General features: G+C 38.2%; 1 long non-coding RNA gene across 2 annotated transcripts in view; it reads right to left on the bottom strand.

Moving 5' to 3' along the window:
• Positions 1–19,909: 19,909 nt before the first annotated feature.
• The window catches only part of LOC123577157, a 29,986-nt gene continuing 26,689 nt past the window's right edge, over positions 19,910–23,206 (bottom strand). For both annotated transcript variants that reach the window (XR_006701734.1, XR_006701733.1), the window contains exon 3: positions 19,910–20,087. This is a non-coding gene — a long non-coding RNA (uncharacterized LOC123577157). The remainder of the gene's footprint in view (positions 20,088–23,206) is intronic.

The following is a 23,206-nucleotide window of genomic DNA, read 5'->3' as shown; positions in this document are numbered from 1 at the left end:
ATTTGTCTTTCTCTGAGTGACTTATTTTGCTTAGCATAATACACTAGTTCCATCCACATTGTTGCAAATGGCAAGACTTCATTCTTTTTTATTGCTGAATAATATTCCACTGTATGGAATGGAAGAAGAATAGTCACATCTTTATCCATTCATCAGTTGATGGACATTTGGGCTCTTTCCATACGTTGGCTCTTGTTGATAGTGCTGTTATAAACTTTGCAGTGCATGTGCCCCTTCGAAACAGCACCCCTGTATCCTTTGGATAAATACCTAGTAGTCCAATTGCTGGGTCGTAGGGTAGTTCTATTTTTAGCTTTTTGAGGAAACTCCATAGTGTTTTCCAGAGTGGCTGCACCAGCTTTCATTCCCAGCAACAATGCAAAAGAGATCCTCTTTCTCTGCATTCTCACCAACATCTGTTGTTGCCTGAGTTGTTAATGTTAGCCATTCTGACAGGTGTGAGGTGGTATCTCATTGTGGTTTTGATTTGTATTTCCCTGATGATGAATGATGTTGAGCATTTTTTCATGTGTCTATTGGCCATCTGGATGTCTTCTTTGGAAAGGTGTCTATTCATGTCTTTTGTCCATTTCTTCATTGGATTATTTGTTTTTTGGGTGTTGAGTTGATAAGTTCTTTATAGATTTTGGATACTAACCCTTTATCCGATATGTCATTTGCAAATATCTTCTCCCATTCTGTCAGTTGACTTTTAGTTTTGTTATTTCCTTCACTGTGCAGAAGCTTTTTATCTTGATGAGGTCCCAATAGTTCATTTTTGCTTTTGTTTCCCTTGCCTCTTGAGACATGTCAAGTAAGAAGTTACTGCAGCTAAGTTACTGCAAAGAAGTTGTTGCCTGTTTTCTCCTCTAGGATTTTGATGGCTTCCTGTCTTATGTTTAGGTTTTTCATCCATTTTGAGTTTATTATTTGTGTATGGTGTAAGAAAGTGGTCCAGGTTCATTCTTCTACATGTCTGTCCAGTTTTCCCAAAATGATTATGCTGAAGAGACTGTCTTTTCTCCATTGGATATTCTTTCCTGCTTTGTCAAAGATTAGTTGGCCATATATTTTTGGGTCCATTTCTGGGTTCTCTATTCTGTTCCATTGATCTATGTGTCTGTTTTTTTGCTGGTACCAGAGTGTCTTGATGACTACAGCTTCATAATACAGCTTGAAGTCCAGAATTGTGATGCCTTCAGCTTTGATTTTTTTTTTTTTAACATTACTTTGGCTATTCAGGGTCTTTTCTGGTTCCATACAAATTTTAGAATTGTTTGTTTTAGCTTTGTGAAGAATGCTGCTATAATTTTGATAGGGATTGCATTGAATATGTAGATTACTTTGGGTAGTATCGACATTTTAATAATATTTGTTCTTCCAGTCCCTAAGCATGGAATATTTTTCCATTTCTCTGTGCCTTCTTCAATTTCTTTCATAAGCTTTCTACAGTTTTCAATGTATAGATATTTTACCTCTTTGGGTATGTTTATTTCTAGATATTTTATGGTTTTTGGTGCAGTTGTAAATGGGATTAATCCCTTGATTTCTCTTTCTGCTATTTCATTACTGGCATATAGAAATGCCAGATTTATGTAAATTGATTTTATATCCTGTGACTTTGCTGAATTCATATATCAGTTCTAGCAGTTTTTTATTAGGGTCTTTTGTGTTTTCCACATAGAGTATCATGTCATTTGCAGAGTGAAGGTTTGACTTCTTCTCAACAAGGTTACTTGTAATGTGCATCCAAACCAGACAGAAGAGACACCTCCTTTGATGTTGGAGGAGGTTATTGAGAGGACATGACTATCAGTTGAACTGTGAGCTGGACCCAGGCCATTGGAAGCTCTTTACCCTCTCTCCTGTCCTTCTGCTCACCATTTCCACACTAGAAGTTATTTCAAGGACATAGCCTTGAGGGAGTAAAGTGTTGTTGAGGCCATCTGGACTTAAAACAGGACTGAACCCAGTTAAGCCTACTACAAAAATTTAAGATTCTGGTGGGCTGGTGTGGAGAGCTACTTGTCTTGTGGCCACCCAAGAAAAGCCTAACATGTAAGTTCCCTTGCTTCTTAAAACTTTCACTTACCAATCTGGAGTGGTCTGTCTCTTTTTTCAGTCTCTCTTTGACCTCTCTCTATGGAAGCCAATTTCATATTTCATCCAGGGAACTATTGAGGTTGCAATACCAATGTGTGGTATACTGCATGCTTTCTCCATCTTTTTTTAATTGTATTATTGCTAATGTTAGCATGTTAAATTTCTCCATCTTACATTTATTTATTTTAAACAATGAAGGAAAAAGTAATAAAACACTCAAGTGGATCAACAAACAAGTACCATTATAATATAAAAATGGTTGTTTTATGGAAACCAAATTGGCTGTTAGGCCAGAGATGGATGGTAATGCTTGATATTCTGCTGATGGACAAAAGTCTAAATTTGAAATAAGAAAGGTGATTTAAGGGCAGCAGAGTAAAAGTTGAATTCCCATAGATCACATATATCTGCCTGCCTGCTTTGGTTAAAGTTTGGTTGAAGATTTAAGTATCATGGCTCTTAAAAAAGAAGAATTACACACAACACACACACATACACACACACACACACACACACACACACACTTCAGGTGATGAAAGGTGTGGAAACCTCTGGTCCAGAACTCGGTCTAAATAGAGAGAGTGATTTCTCTTACCACATATTTGATTCTGAACTTAGCACAGATACAGAAAAAGGGGTTAAATGTATTCTTACAGACCAGCTTATTTGAAAAGGTGACACAATCAGGTTTTCTGACCAAAACTACCAGCTTTGGCCAAAGGCTAGCGGCTCTTTCCCACTTGCTTCTTTCCCAGTGCTGCCGCCTTATTTTGGTTCCTCAGTCTGATAGACTGTGGTCAGTAATAAAATACTGTCACCAGACAGAATCCAGTGAAACCCATTTCAGATAGTTTTCTGAAAAAAGATATCCTTTGTTACCAGGGCACAGGTACAGTCAAGAGTTTAGATTTCTTCTTTTTGTTATTATTTTTTTTTTTAATTTTTTTTTTCCAACGTTTATTTATTTTTGGGACAGAGAGAGACAGAGCATGAACAGGGGAGGGGCAGAGAGAGAGGGAGACACAGAATCGGAAACAGACTCCAGGCTCTGAGCCATCAGCCCAGAGCCCGACGCGGGGCTCGAACTCACGGACCGCGAGATCGTGACCTGGCTGAAGTCGGACGCTTAACCGACTGCGCCACCCAGGCGCCCCTCTTTTTGTTATTTTTATTTTTTATTTTAGGGAGAGAGAGAATGCAAGTTGATGAGAGGGACAGAAAGAGAGAGAATCTTAAGCAGGCTCCACACTCAGTGCGGGGCTCCACATGGCTCTCCACATGGGGCTTGATCTCACAACCCTAGGATCATGACCTGAGCCAAAATCAAGAGTTGGATGCTCAACTGACTGAGCCACCCAGGTGCCCCTCAGTGGCTTTCTTCTTCAACTAGCTCCATCAATAGCCTTCACACTGAAATAATTAGCTATTGCCTTGGGTGTGGGGAAGAAGAAACAACTTCCAGACCTTAGCCATTAATTTAAGAGGGTTCACATTAGATATAGAATTAGTGTCATCCTTGATTCAGTTATTATGTCTTAATAAATGCCTCAGTCCACATTGGATATACCAAAATGCAGCAGGAATTTTATAGCTATTGTGAACTTTGTTCATGGCCATCAGTAGAGAACACACGAAGTACATGATCTCATATTAGACATTGTGACGGTGAACAGTGTTGGGAGACAGTCACATGCAGAAGTTGAGATGCCTATACTCAAAGGGATAAACCAGGCATTCAAACATATCTAAAGTTTGCATAAGGTTTTGAGCTCCCCAAAAGTTTGACACCCAGCTGATTTTTGTTCTGTAAATATAATAGGGACAACTATGTAAGTAATAAAGGGCCAGTGTCTACAGTTGTCCCTACCCCTTGTCCCCAATCCCACCCATCTATTCTCAATCATTTTAACTATCACTCACACCTCCCCCAACACACACACACACACACACACACACACACACACACACACTTTTCCCAATTATATACTAGTCTATCTTGACTAAAGTGAAAAAAAAAGTCTTCTTAATTCAGCCAAATTAAGGTGAATTTTTATATTTTTTTAATGTTTTTATTTATTTTTGAGAGACAGAGGGAGACAGAGCATGAATGGGGGAGGGGCAGAGAGAGAGAGAGGGAGACACAGAATCTGAAGCAGGCTCCAGGCTCTGAGCTGTCAGCACAGAGCCCGATGTGGGGCTCAAATACTCGTACTGCAAGATCATGACCTGAGCTGAAGTCAGGTGCCTAACCAACTGAGCCACCCAGGTGCCCCAAGGTGAGAGTTTTAAAAAGAAAACTTTAAGGGAGGAAAAAAAATGAGAGCACAAAACAAAGAATATAGGAAAAGATGAATTTAAAAGCATATGTTTCTGAGCCAAATTTAACTCAGTTCACTAACTTGAACAGGTGAAATTGGCTGGCACCCCTTACTTTCCTTCAGCACTGAGTATATTGGCATATCAAAAATCACTTCCAGAGGTGTCTGTGTGGCTCAGTTGGTAAGTGTCTGACTTCTGCTCAGGTCATGATCTCACGGTTCAGGAGTTTGAGCCCAACCTGCTGGGAGCCTTGGGCCTGCTTCAGATGCTGTGTCTTCCTCTCTCTCTGACCCTCCCCGCTCTCACTCTGTCTCTCTCTCTCAAAAATAAACATTAAAAAATTTTTTTTGAAGTCGCTTCCCTGACGAGGACTCACTCAGTGATGCCGCTGGCTCACTTACCTGCCCCACCCTCTTCCCCGAGATGATTTGCAATGGCCAGAAGTCCTCCCACCAAAACAAAACAAAACAAAACAAAACAAAACAAAACAAAAAATAAAACACACTTCTTGTGCCTCCATTTACCACCAAGCTTCTTGAAGAACAAAGCTGAATTCACTGCCTTGCCTCTACTTGACCACCTGCCACTCACCCTTTACCCCACTGCACTTTGGCTTCTCCCTCCAGCATGCCTCTGAAACTGTTCCCAGAAGGTCAGCAATAACCTCCTGATTGCCAAATCCAATTCCCAGTTCTCTATAACTGTTCTTTGACCCTGTTGACCAATTCTTCACTCTTGAATCTCTTTTCCCTTGGTTTCTATAATCCTCCTACTTAAACTATGAGAGAATGTTTGCATTTGTTTGTTTCAGAATTGACTACAGAGGGCTGGTAAATAATATGAGTTCCCATCACATGTTCTCTTGCTACCTCTCTGACCATTCTTTCTCTGTTTCTCTGTCTCTGTTTCTTTCTCTCTCTCTCTCTCTCTTTCTGTCTATTTTTGGTAGTGACTTTTATGCCTACTTTTTCTTAAATATAATTATTCTACCTTCATTTGTACACTTTCCCTCTTTGCCTCCCAGATTTCTTCCACTTCTGTAGTTCCAATTGTGACTTAATGAGACAAGAAACTTAATGACCCAAGAAACCCTGCATCCTTGGCTCCTATTTCCCACTGTCTGCATCTACCGTTGTATTCATTGATAGGCTATATTATTGTTTTGGCCTGGAGGGGTGAATGGAAGGGCAATCTATCCATCCCCTTTGCAGCCCCAGGTTTTTGCATTTAGGTTTACTCACTCGTTAAGGCCTAATCTGAATGACATCACTTTGATCTCCTTGGTCAGAATCCATTAGTCCTTCCTATGAATCCTAACTCAGCATTACTCTTCTCTTTTAAGACCTCTCATAGTACATCATGCAGATGCTCCCTAATGTGACTATTACCAAATTATAAACTCTTTGAGCCCAGAAATCAGTCTTGAACACTTGCTATTTTTAGCACAGGGCCTTGCATTAATTCATTTACATGTTCACTTGTTTCCATCAAGAAATATTTATTGACAAATATTTATTGGAATAAATAAATATTTCTTTCTTGGAAATATTTATGCCAACTACAATGTTGGGCATTGGAAGTACAGTGGCGAGCAAAACAGATATGGCCTCTACCCTTAAGGAACTAGTTGGGGGAAATCACTATATGAAAGGAAACAAATAGGATAATTACAGAGAGTAGTAAGTACTATGAAGAAAAAAATGTAATGAGATAGAGACTGATGGGGTGGGATCAACTTTATTTCTGAAGTTCAGGAGGGGTTCCTGACATCTGAAATGAGATCTAAGTAAGAACAAGTAAGCCAAGGAAAGATCTGGAGGAGTGATATTCACACTAAAGGGAATAATCATATCAGATTGGAGAGGTAAGCAGGAGAGAGATTGTATAAAGTTGTTCAGTACTTGAAAAGGATTTCAGATTTACTTTTGGTGCATGGAAAAATATAGGAGGGTTTTAATCAAGGAAGTAATGTGACCTGAATTCCAGTTTTGAAAGACCACTCTGGCTACTATATGAAGTACAAACTGAAGAGTGGACCGGGGGACAAGGAAAGAGGTAGTGTAGGAATAATGGCAAGGAAAAATGATGGTTTGTACTAGTTTTGGACTTAGGATATAGTGGAGAAAATGGTTACACTTGTGATAGATTTCAGAGTTAGCACCAAAAGGATTTGTATTGGATAAGATGGGGTGTGAGAGAGGGTTATCACACAGTAATTACTCAATAAGGATTTTTTGATTGGCTGATGGCTTATGAGTTCAGATCCTTCCAAGGTAAGTAATTAAGATCCTCCAAGTATAAGTTAACAATATACAAATGAACAAATATATGTAAGTAGATATGCAGATATGTACATATGATTCTCACCAAGGGAAGAAGCTGGTGTTTCAATTTGAGCCTGAGCCCAAATGTCACAATCCCTTCCTCCATTTCCTTCCCATATTTCTATATTTCTTAGGAAAAGAATTAAGCATTTTAAAGTGGGTGTAAAGGGAATGCAGATCCCTTTAAATCTGTGGATATGCATATGTAGACATATCTGCCTTTGTCTTTTTGAGAGGTCTTTTTGTGTTTCTAACCACATGAAAGGCCTCAGTCCCTAAACAAATTGACAGGTCAGCCTGGATTCAATCAAAGAATCATTCAACAATGAGTATAAGAAGCTGCTTTGACCAGCTCATAAATGTACCTTTTAGTAGTTCTTTAAAGTTGTGCAAGCTTTCTCTACAAATGAACAATTTTTTGTGTGCATTGTCTCAAAAATCTCCTAATGGCCCCTGGCCCATCTCTTATCACAAGGGGGAAAAAATGCTTATGGGGAAAAATCTTAGTGACTTGAACAAAAACTTAAATAAGAGTTCAATATGTAGTAGTTTTAAAAGCTCACAAGGTCAACGAATATTATACTTCTGGCTATGTTTGCATTGACTTTTCCTACAGTAACTAACCCCGTCTCTTCTCTCTCCTAGCCATCTTCAATTCCATTTATGTATCTGTGTATCTAGCTATGAATGTATGTATTTGACTAATGGCTTTTTGGAATTTTTTAAAGATAATTTTAGACTTTCAGACGAATAGCAAAATAGTACAGAGTTTCTACACACCATTCTCCCAGTTTTCTTATGCTTGCATGTTACATAACCATAGAACATTTAAGAAAACTAAGAAAGTAATCTTGATATAATTCTAGTAACTAAAAAAGAGAACTCATTTAGATTTTATCAGTTTTTTCCACTAACTGTCCTTTCTCTGCGCAAGGATCCTACAATACATTTAGATCAGAGGTCAGTAAACTATGGCTCCAGATATCAATATGGCCCACTGTCTTTTTTGTAAATAAACTTGTATTGGAACATAGCCAACATCATTTATTTACATATTATTTCTGTCAGCTTTTACACTAAATTTGGTAGCAATGAATAGTTGGACAAAAGTCACATGGCCTACAAAACCTAAAACATTTACAATGTATCCCTTTATAGAAAAACTTTGCCTACCCCTAATTTAGATGTAGTATCTAAATTAGGTCTCCTTCACTCTGACAATTCCTTAGTCTTGTCTTATATTGCATAACCTTGGCATTTTTGAAAAAGCACTGGTCAGTTATTTTGAAGTATGTTCTTCAACTTAAGTTTATCTGAAGTTTCCTATGATTATATTGAAATTACGTATTTTGGGGAAGGCTACCAAGGCATGATGTGCCCTTCTCAGGGTATCAAATCATCAAACATGATGTCACTATTTTTAATGATGATGTTAACCTTGATCACTTGACTAAGGTGGAAATGTACTATTTTTCCTTTTGAAATTAATATTTTGACAAAGATACTTTAAGGTTATGCAAATACCCTATTTTAATTAAAGTTTAGTCAACAGATTTAAGCATTCCATAATGGACCTTGTCTGCAACAATTCTTACTATGCTATGCTAATAATGATTTTCTATTTCTGTCATTCTTTTTCCATTTATTAATTGGAATTCTTTTGTAAGTTGTCACTTCTAGACCGTTTATTTATTTTTATTTGTATCAATATACACTCATAGATATTTATTTTAGTCTTTGGGTTATAATCCAATACTATCATTATTTATTTTGTTCTTCAAACTATTCTAAATTTGGCCATTGGGAACTTTTAGAGGATTTCCAGTGTCCTTTTGGTGTGATCTCATTTTTTGTCTGTCTGTTTGTTTGTTTGTTTGTTTAGCACTTCCTTATTTTAGACACTACAAGATGCTCAGGTTAAACTTGTGTTTTCCCTGACTCAGGCCTGGAATAAACCAGTTCTCTAAAGCTTCTGTTTTTGTTTGTCTGTTTGTTTTTAGTTTGAGAATGGTATTTAGAAAATGGGATCTTGGTATTAGATGTTCTCCTTGCTCTTGACCGTTCATTATTCTAGCCACTCTCAGTGGATAAAGCCAATATACTAACTTCTATTTATTTATTTAGTTATCTGTATAAGTATTTAAAAACAAACGTGAGTCATTTTGATGCCTCGGATACCAATCCACCCTTGCAGGGTTAATTCTGCTTTCCTCCTTTTCCTTATTTATATCTTCTTTCTCTGATGGTGAGAAACCTGGCTCTTATTATCTACCATACATATACTTATTTGCCAACGACAGTATAAAAACATAGTCATTTCAGAATTTTTAAATTTTTATTTAGTCTATTTCTATTCAGTCAAAACACTATTTCTCAAAGTTACTTTGGTGAGCTCCTTTCTTTCCACTCCCTTTGGTTTTGTGATTTATCTTCTGTATTCTATTGATTAGAATAGTTCCCACACTTTAGTGAATAAGGCCCTCAAGGGCAGATTTATTCTTATCTATTCTCTGGTTTCCATCAACCATGTAGGACTAATAACTCCACAAACTTGATTTTTAGGTTATGCTTATGTTTCATTGATTAATCATTTTTAAAATAAATTATTTAGCCTGATAATGGAAAATCAAAACAACAGCATAATAGCACAAACAACTAGTCATTTCAACCTTTTTGGCCACTGAGACGTTCTATACTTAGCAACTGCTTTGACTCTGCTAAAACTGACTCAGGCACATGAATGCAGAGATAAAACCCAGGAAGCTTTAACTGTCTTCCTTTAACAGATATACTCTGCTTGGGTTTTTCCCTTATTATCAATTCATTCTTGGGTCAGAGAGAGAACAGAAGGCAGGTCTTCCAAGAGCTACTGTCTGGTTTTTACGTGTCCCACATTTGCTTCATTTAGATATTGGACACATGAACTAAAACTAATTTTCATAACCATATAAGCTAAGACTATGAAGAATTTTAATATGCCTACTTTTTATATTATACTGTAGGATGGGGCTGTCCCTAAATTTGTTTACATTTCTCTCAGTCCTTATGGGACAACATATGCAAAGCATTTGGGGATTATTGCCAAGTCTTCTAGAATAGAGACGCTGCCAGAATGAAATGAAGAACAAATCCTTTAGGGAAGGCAACAGGCTTGCCATGAACCGAGAGACCCAAGAAAGACCCAAGTGTCTGGCCTCAGGACAGAGCAGAAGAGGGAGGAGGTTTAGTTCCCCGTTAAACTTGAAGTAGGTTTAAGTGAATTAGAAGAAACTGTCAAACATCAAGTCTGTCATTAGATAAAGAGAGTCACAGCTACAACTTGCCATGTAGAGGTCTGGAAAGCATAACTCTTGAGATGTTCCCTTACTCACTGATTTGGTACCAGAGCTGAGACTAACTCTGGGCTCAGCTCTGAACTTTGAAGGGTATGAAAGAAACAGAAGACATGGCCTTGCTCTCCAAGGACTTTGGAGACTCACCATCTACTTTCTTCATGGTCAGCCACCAGACTGTGATAAGGGATAACCTTGATTATAAGACTCAGCTCCTCTGAAATACCAGCAGAGTTAATTGTAAGTAGAGTCTAAATCATTGCATATTTTTTCAAATCTAATATTTATTGAAAGTAAGATAAGTCAGTGCTGCTTATGACAGTGGAGATGTCCAAGGCTAAGAGAAGAAATACAGACATGTTCAATTTCAGTGTTTCTAAAAATGTATGAACTAAAGGGACCTAATGCTCTGCTTTAAAGTAGAATCAAATCTGGCACTGAAGTTGAGGCAAGTGAGAACTTTCTAAGACTAAACAGCTAAGAAAGGGGTACTGCAGAAAGGGGCAATCTTTGGGTGTTTTTAAGGTATTTTCAGCTGTTTGAATTCTAGACTGGAATAAAAGACATAAGAATAAAGGATAGTAGAACTTCAAAAAGGCAAAAAGAAGAAAGAAAGGAAAAGGTGCCAGAAACTCAGGGGAAAATACATCCTCAGAGTGCTTTTTAACAACTATGAACTGAGACATCAGTCATCTAAATCTGATAAGACTAGTGTAATCATCAGGAAAAGAGCTCAGAGAAGTAGTGAGAAATAGTGGGTAAAAGCCAGCAGAAGCAAAGATCAAGAGCTGAGTTCATGACAGACCTTCAGAAATGGGTACCTTCCCTGTCCTGGGTAATAATAAAGGTTAAAGCAGAAAAACCACTTTGACAGTATACAGGGACAGGGAAGGTACCCATGCTTTATATGTAAGGAAGCTAAATAGCTTATCATGCAACTAGTTGGTGATAGGACAAGGTAACATGTCTTAATCTCTCAATCACCAATGCTCCCTCCTTATTCTAAATTGTCGTGGTTATTATTAATCAGTTATGCATCCATATGTACTTTAAAATGCTTTTGTCCCAACCCATTGAAATTCTGATTGTAATTGCATTAAATTATTATTTTTGGGGGGCGCCTGGGTGGCTCAGTCGGTTGAGCTTCCGACTTCGGCTCAGGTCATGATCTCCCAGTCTGTGAGTTCGAGCCCCGCGTCGGGCTCTGTGCTGACAGCTCAGAACCTGGAGCTGTTTCCGATTCTGTGTCTCCCTCTGTCTCTGACCCTCCCCCGTTCGTGCTCTGTCTCTCTCTGTCTCAAAAATAAATAAACGTTAAAAAAATTTTAAAAAATTATTATTTTTTTAATTTGGGAAGGATTGATATTTTATAGTAAATCTTCCATCCAAGAACATAGGTTTTGTTTCCAACCCAAGTCTTATTGTATGTTTTTAAAGTATATTTTATAGCTTTTGTCATAAAAATCCTACCCCTTTCCTGCTATATTTTATTCCTATGCGTGTTATAATTTGGATGACTTTGTGAATAGAACTGTTTTTCTTCACTTCTGTGTATTTTTAAATATTTATTTGTTTTTAAATATAAGATATATACCCATGGATCAAAATAAAATATGCACTTCAAGAGTATCCAGTGAAAGTTCCTCCAACACCTTTCCTTGTTTTTCTCCCTTCTAAGGTTTGTAAAAGGTCCTTATATAACTTTAAAAATGAAGAGGTTTCATCTTCACAGCACAGGAATAAGTTACATACATGATGCAGAAAGATATTACATAGGGTTTTCAACCTAGTTGCATTTAATTACATCTAGATTTCAACATAGACATCATTTCTGGTGGTTCAACCTCTTTCTCTAACTCACTGAAAACATCTGGTACTAATGCAGGATGTTTTCATAAACTAACTGATCTTAATGAGCAAACAACAGTTACTCTTTGATGAGTAAACAAGGGCTTTAAAGTGTCCTTATAAGATGTTATTCGATGGACGTTAGTAAGAACATCAACAAATAAGCATTTTTTACATCTACATCTATAATGACTTTAGTGAAATAATACTCCTCAAAACTGTCACACACTCTAAGCAGTGTCATGCTAGAAGAATGCTCACTTGGGACTCTATCCCTGCAACTCTCTTCATACATAGATAAAAAATAGCTATTTTTACACCTACACTCCACAGCCCTTCTGTGTCATGGAGCCTTTTCTGATCTGAGGTCTGAGGTTGTGTTTATTGCAGCCTCAAGTCTCTCTCTACCCTCAAGCAAAACTGTCCTCCTCTGCCTCTCCTAGTTCAGTTAATGACTTTACCATCTGCCAGTTACCCAGCCCAGAGATCCCAGTCATGGAAGTCTAGTTCACAGTGAGCCCAGAACCAAGAGAGACCCATCAAGCTTTATACTTTCTTCTTGTTGGGGCAGAGGGTGGGTATGGGGGAATAGGAGAGGTGCAGAATTCTGGCTTTTACTTTGTATGACGTATCATGGCATGCCCCTGATTGTGGATCCTTAAGATCATCACTGAATGGCAGGTACTTGAATCTTCATAAGGTTTATCTTCCACCCTCTGCAACATGTGTATCTTTCCAAGGCTTCCAGCATATTAGTTAACTCTTGTTTGTTTTGCCCAATTAGTGTGATGTCATTTATGTAATATATCTCTGTGATGTTCTGTGGAATGCCCAGGCTATTTAGACCATATCATGGCACAGAGCAGAAGAGTTCAGAGAGCCCTGAGGCAAAACTGTAAATGAATATTGCTGTCCCAGATGAATGCAAACAGTTTCTGATCCTCTCTCCTGATTCGGAGTGAAAAGGATGTATTCTCCAGATGAATGATTGCATACCATGTACCTGAGACATTATTAATCTGTTCTTCTAATGGCAATACCCTCCTTGGCCACCCAATCACTCTCACTGTGCTGAGGCTACTACTTGGTTAAGCTGCACTAGTCCTCAGTTATTTTCCAGGATCCATACAGTTTCTGCTGAGGCCAGACTGGCACACCGAGCAGAAATATGATAGGGAATACTACCCCTGCAATCTTTTAGATTTGTAATGGACACACTCATTTCTGCCATCTCACCCAACTGTCATAGTGTTTTTGATTTACTCTCTTAGCCAGGGTGGGGGGTAGTTTCAGAGTTTTCCACCTGACCTTCTCCCTTAAGATAACTTTTACTGCAGAGGCAAAGGACCAGTTTGTGTGTGTGTTGGAGGGGCCTATAACTTCAATGCCAAGTGTAACAATTGCAATTATACATTCAGGGACTGGGCAAATAATTAGAGTGGGTCCACTAGGAATTGCACTTTAGCCAGAATTCTAGAACTACTTTTTTTTTTTTTTGGTTGCAGATGGTAAACAGCATCCTTATTGGCTGCCCTCGAATATGCCTCTGGGGATATCATGCTCTATTTACCTTTTCTGCAATTCCTTGCCAGTTAAGCCCTCTTGCTACCTTTATAACCTTGCCAGGCGTTATGGTAATTTCAGCTGCCTGGCTCCTATCAGTTAAGCATTGCCAATGGCTTTTATCATTTCAGGCCCCATGTCCCCATGATATTAATGAACCTAACTCTTTGGCCACCTCCTTTACTATTAACATTGGTCGACAAAGGAGAGCTACTACCACATTTTTGGGTACTGCTGACTGGTGTCCTCAGTAATGGCCTTAGTGAGTTGTGTGTCTTCTGGGCTCTGGTAGAACACAATCCTCTGTTGGCTTTTCTGGTCTCATATAATAATATATCCATTCTGGTATGCCTACTTTTCAGCAGCCTCTTAATCCCTTCCTTTATGGTCTGCCAGGGCAGATGGGGCATTTCTGATTCACTCAGCATTGGCTATAGTGTCTTCCGGACCTCTGAGAGCCACCCTCACAGTGAGTTTGCCCCATCCCCTGAAGCCTTGGCAAATTGATAAATCCCGTGCATTGATAAATTGACCCTGACTCAATAAATTCTTGCTTTGTCTTACATGCTGGCCTCCTTGATCATGCACCCTCAAAATCCAATCCAAAAGGTGCTCTAATGGCTCCTGCCAATACAACCTAGCTAATTCTTGTATCTCCTTTTATGTATAACATTTCTCTCTCTCTGTCTCTCTCTTTTATAGAATTAGCACTTCCCTGGCAAGGCCTTGCTAGTTATTGGTCTAGCAGCCAGGAGAGGAGATGCAGACAACTCCAAGGGGTGGGCACCTATTGCCTTGTGGGAGAGGGACCTCTGCAGTATTCTGCCTCACAGGGCAGGTGCTCACACTTATTAGGGAGTGTGGTACCTCTGTAGGCTCTGAGGATGCCAGCATCCTCAAGGGCATCCACCTAGATATTTGTATCCAATATTTCAAGATCCTAGGTTTTCCCAACTTGGGTCTGTTAGTGTAAGAGTTCTGCCTTAGCTGAGCATTCAAACATCTATATAATTCTGTAACTCTAACTACCAACTGTTTGCTGCTTAACTGTGTCATAAATCCCACTATAGGAGATATCGGCCTCTGTTAGTTACTAGTGAGGACCTCTGGTCTTCACACTTAACCTATAACTTCTTACTGATGGATCTAAGCTTCTCATTATTACTCGGAAAGACACCAGTACAATTTAGCGGTAGCCAGCCAGCTCTGCTGTCTTTGCAAGCATTTGCATTACCACCACTATCTTTTAAATTTATGAATCAATTCACCCATAAAGGGATTCCCCTGCCCCACCTCCACTATGAGATTTTCCCAGGTAACCTTCAGTGAAATTTGTAGCAGTTGGACCAGTAGCAATATCCATGTCATTTTACCACCTGTGTTGTTGGACCATTTCTGGCATCCTTTGAGCTAGTTGAGGAGTCCCAAGAAGCATATACCAACATGGGATTAGTTATACAACAAATTTATTGGAGAAATTACCTATAAGGGACAATGTATAGGTAGCTATAGGAATCTGGGAGAGCCATCAGACTGGGATGCAGGTCCGGCTCCTGTGAGGGAGAGAAGGAAGGAAGGAAGGAAGGAAGGAAGGAAGGAAGGAAGGAAGGAAAACCAGATGTGCTGTAGTTCTAAGAGTGTTTCAGCAAGGTTTATTTCAGTGTCACTTGCAGATATGTCCTATAGAAAGGGACTGCCTTACTATCTTCATTGTGCTCAATCATTGGCTAAGAGCAGCCTGTGGGAAGTCTGATCTTAGCTTAAAGGCAATGATGGAGTCAGAGGGCAGGCTGGAGATTTTTATGACCACCAAAGATATATTGTTTTAAAATTTTCATTGCTAGAAACAATTCTGAAACAAATATCTTATATGTGTGTTTATGTGTGTGTGTGTAGCATAATAATTGCTCTAGGATTTATATAAATAGTTGCAGGATTACTGGGCCACAAGTTATATGCTTTTTATAGCTTATAAAATTTTCAGTGCATTCTTCCATGTGGCTATAGTAACTGAAGCTCTCTGTAGCATTTAATAAAAATTTACATGCTTTGCCAGTCTTGATCTTACCCATTTAAAAATATTTAAGAGATATGATAGGTAAACAATAAAATCCCTTTTTCCTTTTACTTTGTATTTCTCTGATTACTAATGAAGTTGAACACCTTTCTATGTGTTTATTGATTCTCTGAGTTTTTTCTTCTGTAAATTGCCTGTTCTTGTCTTTCCCCAATTTTTCTTTTAGTAGTCTTTTTCTTTCTTGATTTTTAAAATTTGTTTCAATATACTCTAGATACATTATCATAATATGCATTATCTGTTGCATACATTGAAAATATATTTTCCTATAAGTTTCATTATCATCTTTTCACTTTGTTTGTAGGACTATTAATTATATAGAAAGATTAACTGGTGATATAGCCAAAATTTACTTTTTTGATTTGTGTTTCTTGGACCCTGTTTAAAAAGCTCTTCTCCATCCAACACATAAAGATTTGCAGCCATATTTTCTTCTAATGGCAGATTAAAATTTTGTTTTTCATATTTAGTTATTTTTTGGTCCAGATGAAACTTATTTTTATATATTTGCATGCATAGAAATGTAATTTTATTCTTCGATGTGTCCAAGATTACATATCTAATTCTTGACTGTTTCCAAACTTTAAGCAAATACTCTTTCTACACCCTGAGTTATCCTGAAACAAGTGCACTGCATGGGCACTTTGCAGAAGAGAATGGGTAGGAATATTTTAGATGCAGTTTGTCTTATTCTGGGCTACTCAAATTTATAGCAAACCGAAAGATTGCAGACAAATAAATGGGCAGATGGGCTTTAGAATGTTTATTGACAAAACTTTTTGAATGACTTATTATTAAATGATATTTGACTAAAATTCTAACAGGAGTAATAGCATTCAGCTGTCATACTTTTCAATTTGATGTACAAAAATGAAATTCAAAATTACATTCATTTGACTTTAAATCAATTATTTTAGAATTGACTTCAGTGCATAAAGCTAAATTGTTAAATGGAATCCATTAAAAATATTAAATGAGTTTATACAAACAAAATAAAAGGAAAGGTTTCTTTTTTTTCAATATATGAAGTTTATTGTCACATTGGTTTCCATACAACACCCAGTGCTCATCCCAAAAGGTGTCCTCCTCAATACCCATCACCCACCCTCCCCCCCTCCCACCCCATATCAACCCTCAGTTTGTTCTCAGTTTTTAAGAGTCTCTTATGCTTTGGCTGTCTTCCACTCTAACCTCTTTTTTTGTTCCTTCCCCTCCGTATGGGTTTCTGTTAAGTTTCTCAGGATCCACATAAGAGTGAAACCATATGGTATCTGTCTTTCTCTGTATGGCTTATTTCACTTAGCATCACACTCTCCAGTTCCATCCGTGTTGCTACAAAGGGCCATATTTCATTCTTTCTCATTGCCACGTAGTACTCCATTGTGTATATAAACCACAATTTCTTTATCCATTCATCAGTTGATGGACATTTAGGCTCTTTCCATAATTTGGCTATTGTTGAGAGTGCTGCTATAAACATTGGGGTACAGGGGCCCCTATGCATCAGTACTCCTGTATCCTTTGGGTAAATTCCCAGCAGTGCTATTGCTGGGTCATAGAGTAGGTCTATTTTTAATTTTTTGAGGAACCTCCACACTGTTTTCCAGAGTGGCTGCACCAGTTTGCATTCCCACCAACAGTGCAAGAGGGTTCCCGTTTCTCCACATCCTCTCCAGCATCTATAGTCTCCTGATTTGTTCATTTTGGCCACTCTGACTGGCGTGAAGTGATATCTGAGTGTGGTTTTGATTTGTATTTCCCTGATGAGGAGCGACGTTGAGCATCTTTTCATGTGCCTGTTGGCCATCCGGATGTCTTCTTTAGAGAAGTGTCTATTCATGTTTTCTGCCCATTTCTTCACTAGGTTATTTGTTTTTCGGGTGTGGAGTTTGGTGAGCTCTTTATAGATTTTGGATACTAGCCCTTTGTCCGATATGTCATTTGCAAATATCTTTTCCCATTCTGTTGGTTGCCTTTTAGTTTTGTTGGTTGTTCCCTTTGCTGTGCAGAAGCTTTTTATCTTCATAAGGTCCCAGTAGTTCATTTTTGCTTTTAATTCCCTTGCCTTTGGGGATGTGTCAAGTAAGAAATTGCTACGGCTGAGGTCAGAGAGGTTTTTTCCTGCTTTCTCCCCTAGGGTTTTGATGGTTTCCTGTCTCACATTCAGGTCCTTTATCCATTTTGAGTTTATTTTTGTGAATGGTGTGAGAAAGTGGTCTAGTTTCAACCTTCTGCATGTTGCTGTCCAGTTCTCCCAGCACCATTTGTTAAAGAGGCTGTCTTTTTTCCATTGGATGTTCTTTCCTGCTTTGTCAAAGATGAGTTGGCCATACGTTTGTGGGTCTAGTTCTGGGGTTTCTATTCTATTCCATTGGTCTATGTGTCTGTTTTTGTGCCAATACCATGCTGTCTTGATGATTACAGCTTTGTAGTAGAGGCTAAAGTCTGGGATTGTGATGCCTCCCGCTTTGGTCTTCTTTAAAATTACTTTGGCTATTCGGGGCCTTTTGTGGTTCCATATGAATTTTAGGATTGCTTGTTCTAGTTTCAAGAAGAATGCTGGTGCAATTTTGATTGGGATTGCATTGAATGTGTAGATAGCTTTGGGTAGTATTGACATTTTGACAATATTTATTCTTCCAATCCATGAGCACAGAATGTTTTTCCATTTCTTTATATCTTCTTCAATTTCCTTCATAAGCTTTCTATAGTTTTCAGCATACAGATCATTTACATCTTTGGTTAGATTTATTCCTAGGTATTTTGTGTTTCTTAGTGCAATTGTGAATAGGATCAATTTCTTTGTCTTTCTGTTGCTTCATTATTAGTGTATAAGAATGCAACTGATTTCTGTACATTGATTTTGTATCCTGCAACTTTGCTAAATTCATGTATCAGTTCTAGCAGACTTCTGGTGGAGTCTATATGATTTTCCATGTATAATATCATGTCATCTGCAAAAAGTGAAAGCTTGACTTCATCTTTGCCAATTTTGATGCCTTTGATTTCCTTTTGTTGTCTGATTGCCGATGCTAGAACTTCCAACACTATGTTCAACAACAGCAGTGAGAGTGGACATCCCTGTCATGTTCCTGATCTCAGGGAAAAAGTCTCAGTTTTTCCCCATGGAGGATGATGTTAGTTGTGGGCTTTTCATAATGGCTTTTATGATCTTTAAGTATGTTCCTTCTATCCTGACTTTCTCGAGGGTTTTTATTAAGAAAGGTTGCTGAATTTTGCCAAAGGCCTTTTCTGCATCGATTGACAGGATCATATGGTTCTTTTCTTTTATTAATGTGATGTATCACATTGATTGATTTGCGAATGTTGAACCAGCCCTGCATCCCAGGAATGAATCCCACTTGATCATGGTGAATAATTCTTTTTATATGCTGTTGAATTCGATTTGCTAGTATCTTATTGAGAATTTTTGCATCCATATTCATCAGGGATATTGGCCTGTAGTTCTCTCTTTTTACTGGGTCTCTGTCTGGTTTAGGAATCAAAGGAATACTGGCTTCATAGAATGAGTCTGGAAGTTTTCCTTTCCTTTCTATTTCTTGGAATAGCTTGAGAAGGATAGGTATTATCTCTGCTGTAAATGTCTGGTAGAACTCCCCTGGGAAGCCATCTGGTCCTGGACTCTTATTTGTTGGGAGATTTTTAATAACCGATTCAATTTCTTCGCTGGTTATGGGTCTGTTCAAGCTTTCTATTTCCTCCTGATTGAGTTTTGGAAGCGTGTGGGTGTTTAGGAATTTGTCCATTTCTTCCAGGTTGTCCAGTTTGTTGGCATATAATTTTTCATAGTATTCGCTGATAATTGCTTGTATCTCTGAGGGATTGGTTGTAATCATTCCATTTTCATTCATGATTTTATCTATTTGGGTCATCTCCCTTTTCTTTTTGAGAAGCCTGGCTAGAGGTTTGTCAATTTTGTTTATTTTTTCAAAAAACCAACTCTTGGTTTCGTTGATCTGCTCTACAGTTTTTTTAGATTCTATATTGTTTATTTCTGCTCTGATCTTTATTATTTCTCTTCTTCTGCTGGGTTTAGGCTGCTTTTGCTGTTCTGCTTCTATTTCCTTTAGGTGTGCCGTTAGATTTTGTATTTGGGATTTTTCTCGTTTCTTGAGATAGGCCTGGATTGCAATGTATTTTCCTCTCAGGACTGCCTTCGCTGCGTCCCAAAGCGTTTGGATTGTTGTATTTTCATTTTCGTTTGTTTCCATATATTTTTAAATTTCTTCTCTAATTGCCTGGTTGACCCACTCATTCGTTAGTAGGGTGTTCTTCAACCTCCATGCTTTTGGAGGTTTTCCAGACTTTTTCCTGTGGTTGATTTCAAGCTTCATAGCATTGTGGTCTGAAAGTATGCATGGTATGATTTCAATTCTTGTATACCTATGAAGGGTTGTTTTGTGACCCAGTATGTGATCTATCAAAGGAAAGGTTTCTAGATAAGATGATATCTTGAGCTTAGCTTCTCACCTTGGTGTTTATCAATTAGGAATCTTGCAGCTGCAAATGAAAGGAAACACAATTCAAATTGTCTTTGGTCAGAAAAGATATTAATTGGCTCACGTATCTGAAAAGTGTAGGGGATACACTTTTTACACTCCAGGGCTCAGATGATAGTGCCAGGCCTCTGGTTTGAGGCTTTGCCACTGACTATGGCAAATCCACTCTTACACAGCCTCTCCCTTCACAATTGCAAACAGCACTGATGCAGCATATCTAGCACCACATTCTCTCAGGTGCAGACCCCATGGGAGAGAACAAGGACCTCTTCCCAGAAAGTGCAGCAAAAGGCTTTATCTGTCTCATTCTCTGATCTTTAAGTACAGGGACTGATATTTTTGCAGATTAGCTCCCCAAAGGAAAGGTGATTTATGGTTACAACAAAAAGGTGCCTGGATGCAGGGTCTCTGGAACAACAGAGATTCGCTATGTTCCCTCTTATCCAGATTCCCATTCAAATGGCCATCCCATATAATAATAAAGGAAAAGCCCACTCAGCCCAGGGAATTGGTAAGCAGTAATATTCCCAAATCAGAATATTGGAAGGATTTCTCCAGATACTGTGTATATGTGAACAGATTAAAAGAATCTACCCGGCAGCTTATTTGGGAAGGGAATAACAGAAAACCTGGTAGAAATCTGCTATGAGTCTAAATCAAAGAGTGAAGAGTGGAAGGAAGCAAAGTAAGCCCAGAAAGACCATACACCATGGTCTCAGGAAGTGTAATAGGTTTCAGGACCATAGTATGTGAGACACCCATGGTGCTGGTGGCAAGCTTACCCTTTCTCTGAACCACCAGACTGATGGAGAGTATGGCTTTGGGCTCTTTTTTTTTTCTTAATTTTTTAATGTTTATTTATTTTTGAGAGAGAGAGACAGAGTGCAAGCAAGGGAGGGGCAGAGAGAGAGGGAGAGACAGAATATGAAGCAGGCTCCAGGCTTCAAGCTGTTAGCACAGAGCCCGATGTGGGGCTCAACCCACGAACTGTGAGATCATGACCTGAGCTGACTTTACTGACTGAGCCACCCAGGTGCCCCTGCACTGGGCTCTTATTAAAGGAACCCCCAGGCAAAGAGTGGAGATCTTGCTTTGGCTTCCCCCTGGCACCACAGTAATGGTGACAGAAAAATAATTCCTTACATAGGTAAGGATTCCTGTCACCACTCTGTCTAGCCCTGTCTCTTTCTTCTCACACCCTCCATATTTCTGGATCTCTGAACTAAGAGAGTTAGCTGCAATAATCTCCAACTTCTCTCCTCTCTTTCTCTGATCTTTAAAAAATGAACAGAAATTCACATGGTACCTGAAAGAATCTATTTTAATTCCCAATCCTGCCAATCATAGATCTTCCCTTATAAGGATGAGGAAAGAATTAAAACAAACAAAAAGAAAACAAAACAAACAAAAAAACACCTCCCTGGACATATGAAATAACATATGCATTCAAAAGAGTTTTTTTTTCCTGAGAAATCAGCCGATGATCAGCATTCCCCATAAGATAAACTTGCCACAAGAAATAAAAGTATAGTGTGTTCTGAATTATGTTGTATGAAGGTTCAATCCAACATTAAGTTCATGGATGAAGAATAAGTCATGAGTGATTATACTGTGAGACTAAGAAAGATTTCATGCAAAGTAATGTATGATCCTAGAATTTAAATATGCAATGGAGATCATAAAAAGCAGATTAGATGAATGCTGTATATTCCAAACCCCAAACTTGGATCAACCTAGATGTTTATTTTTAATCTGTCAACACCCAAGGAACTAGGAAAAACAAAATTGTATAAGTGATTGTACTTTAAATTGATGATTGAAAAACTTTACTTTGTCATTCAACATTTCCCAACAATTCAACTACATTTTCCAAGTAAATGCGGTTTCCCACTAGTTGAGTTGACCATTTCACACCTTCACTTAAGACATTCTACATAAGCAAGGACCATGCTAGAATCAATGCAGAGCAGGAAATGAAGGCGGCGGTATCTAATACGATTCCAAAGTTTGAGAGGTTGTGGCCAAGAATATGCATATCCCATTAGCAAGTAATTGTGGTTAAAAATGAGATTAAAATATTATTTTTTATTTTTTAAAAGTTGGACATCTTATACTTAGAGAATAATCTCACCTCATCTTTATTAAGAATATAGAGGCCATCAGTTTGGGAATTCCTTATACCAGCAAACATACAAACCTGCCTCTTTTTTTTTTGGACTGGTATAGATATGCATGTTTATGAAAAATAATGCAAAGAATCATCCTCTTTAAAAATTACTCATTACAACCTGAAATGATTTTTTATGCTCAAAATTTTAACTGAGAAGCTAGTGTTTACCTTTTTAGTTATATAATAACACACATACAGAAATATACACAAAATGAAAAATGTAGCTCAATGATTTGTCACAAAGTATATGCCTCGACAGCCACCATCCATGTGAGAAATAGGACATCACCAGCACCCAAAAATCCCCCTCTGTTCCCCCCATTGTTATCTCTTCCCCCAACACAACCACTATTCTAACTTTTATTGTAACTGCTTTCATAATTGTTTTTATTTCCAGGCTATGCATTCCTAAACATTAGAGTTTAACTTTGTTTATATTTTTAAGGTTTTTTTATTATTAAAAAAATTGACATACGAAGTTGTATTGGCTCCAGGTGTAAAACATAGTGATTGAACAATTCTATACATTATGCAATACTCACTACCATCTTTTCTTTCTTCCCTTTTTTTATAAGAGGACATGTCCTTACCCTCTTCAAAGATCAATCTCTGGGGTGCCTGGGTGGCTCAGTCAGTTAAGCATTCAACTTCAGCTCAGGTTATGATCTCATGGTTCATGGGTTCAAGCCCCGCATCAGGCTCAACACTGACAGCTTGGAGCCTGAAGCCTGCTTCAGATTCTGTGTCTCCCTCTTTCTCTGCTCCGCCCACTCCCCCCCCCCCCCCCCCCCCGCCGCTTGTGCTCTGTCTCTCTCTGTCTCTCAAAAATAAATAAAGATTAAAAAAATTATTTTTTCAAGGTCAATCTCTCAGTCCCTCTACCTATATCATCTAGGCATATTCCCATAAACCTAAACACATAGTTTAGTTTCTCTGATTAAAAATTAACA

This window comes from Leopardus geoffroyi, chromosome A1, assembly GCF_018350155.1.
Source record: "Leopardus geoffroyi isolate Oge1 chromosome A1, O.geoffroyi_Oge1_pat1.0, whole genome shotgun sequence".
Classification (NCBI taxonomy): Eukaryota; Metazoa; Chordata; class Mammalia; order Carnivora; family Felidae; genus Leopardus; species Leopardus geoffroyi.
The sequence above is the reverse complement of the archived record's forward strand: the minus strand, read 5'-3'. Positions and strand labels throughout refer to the sequence as shown.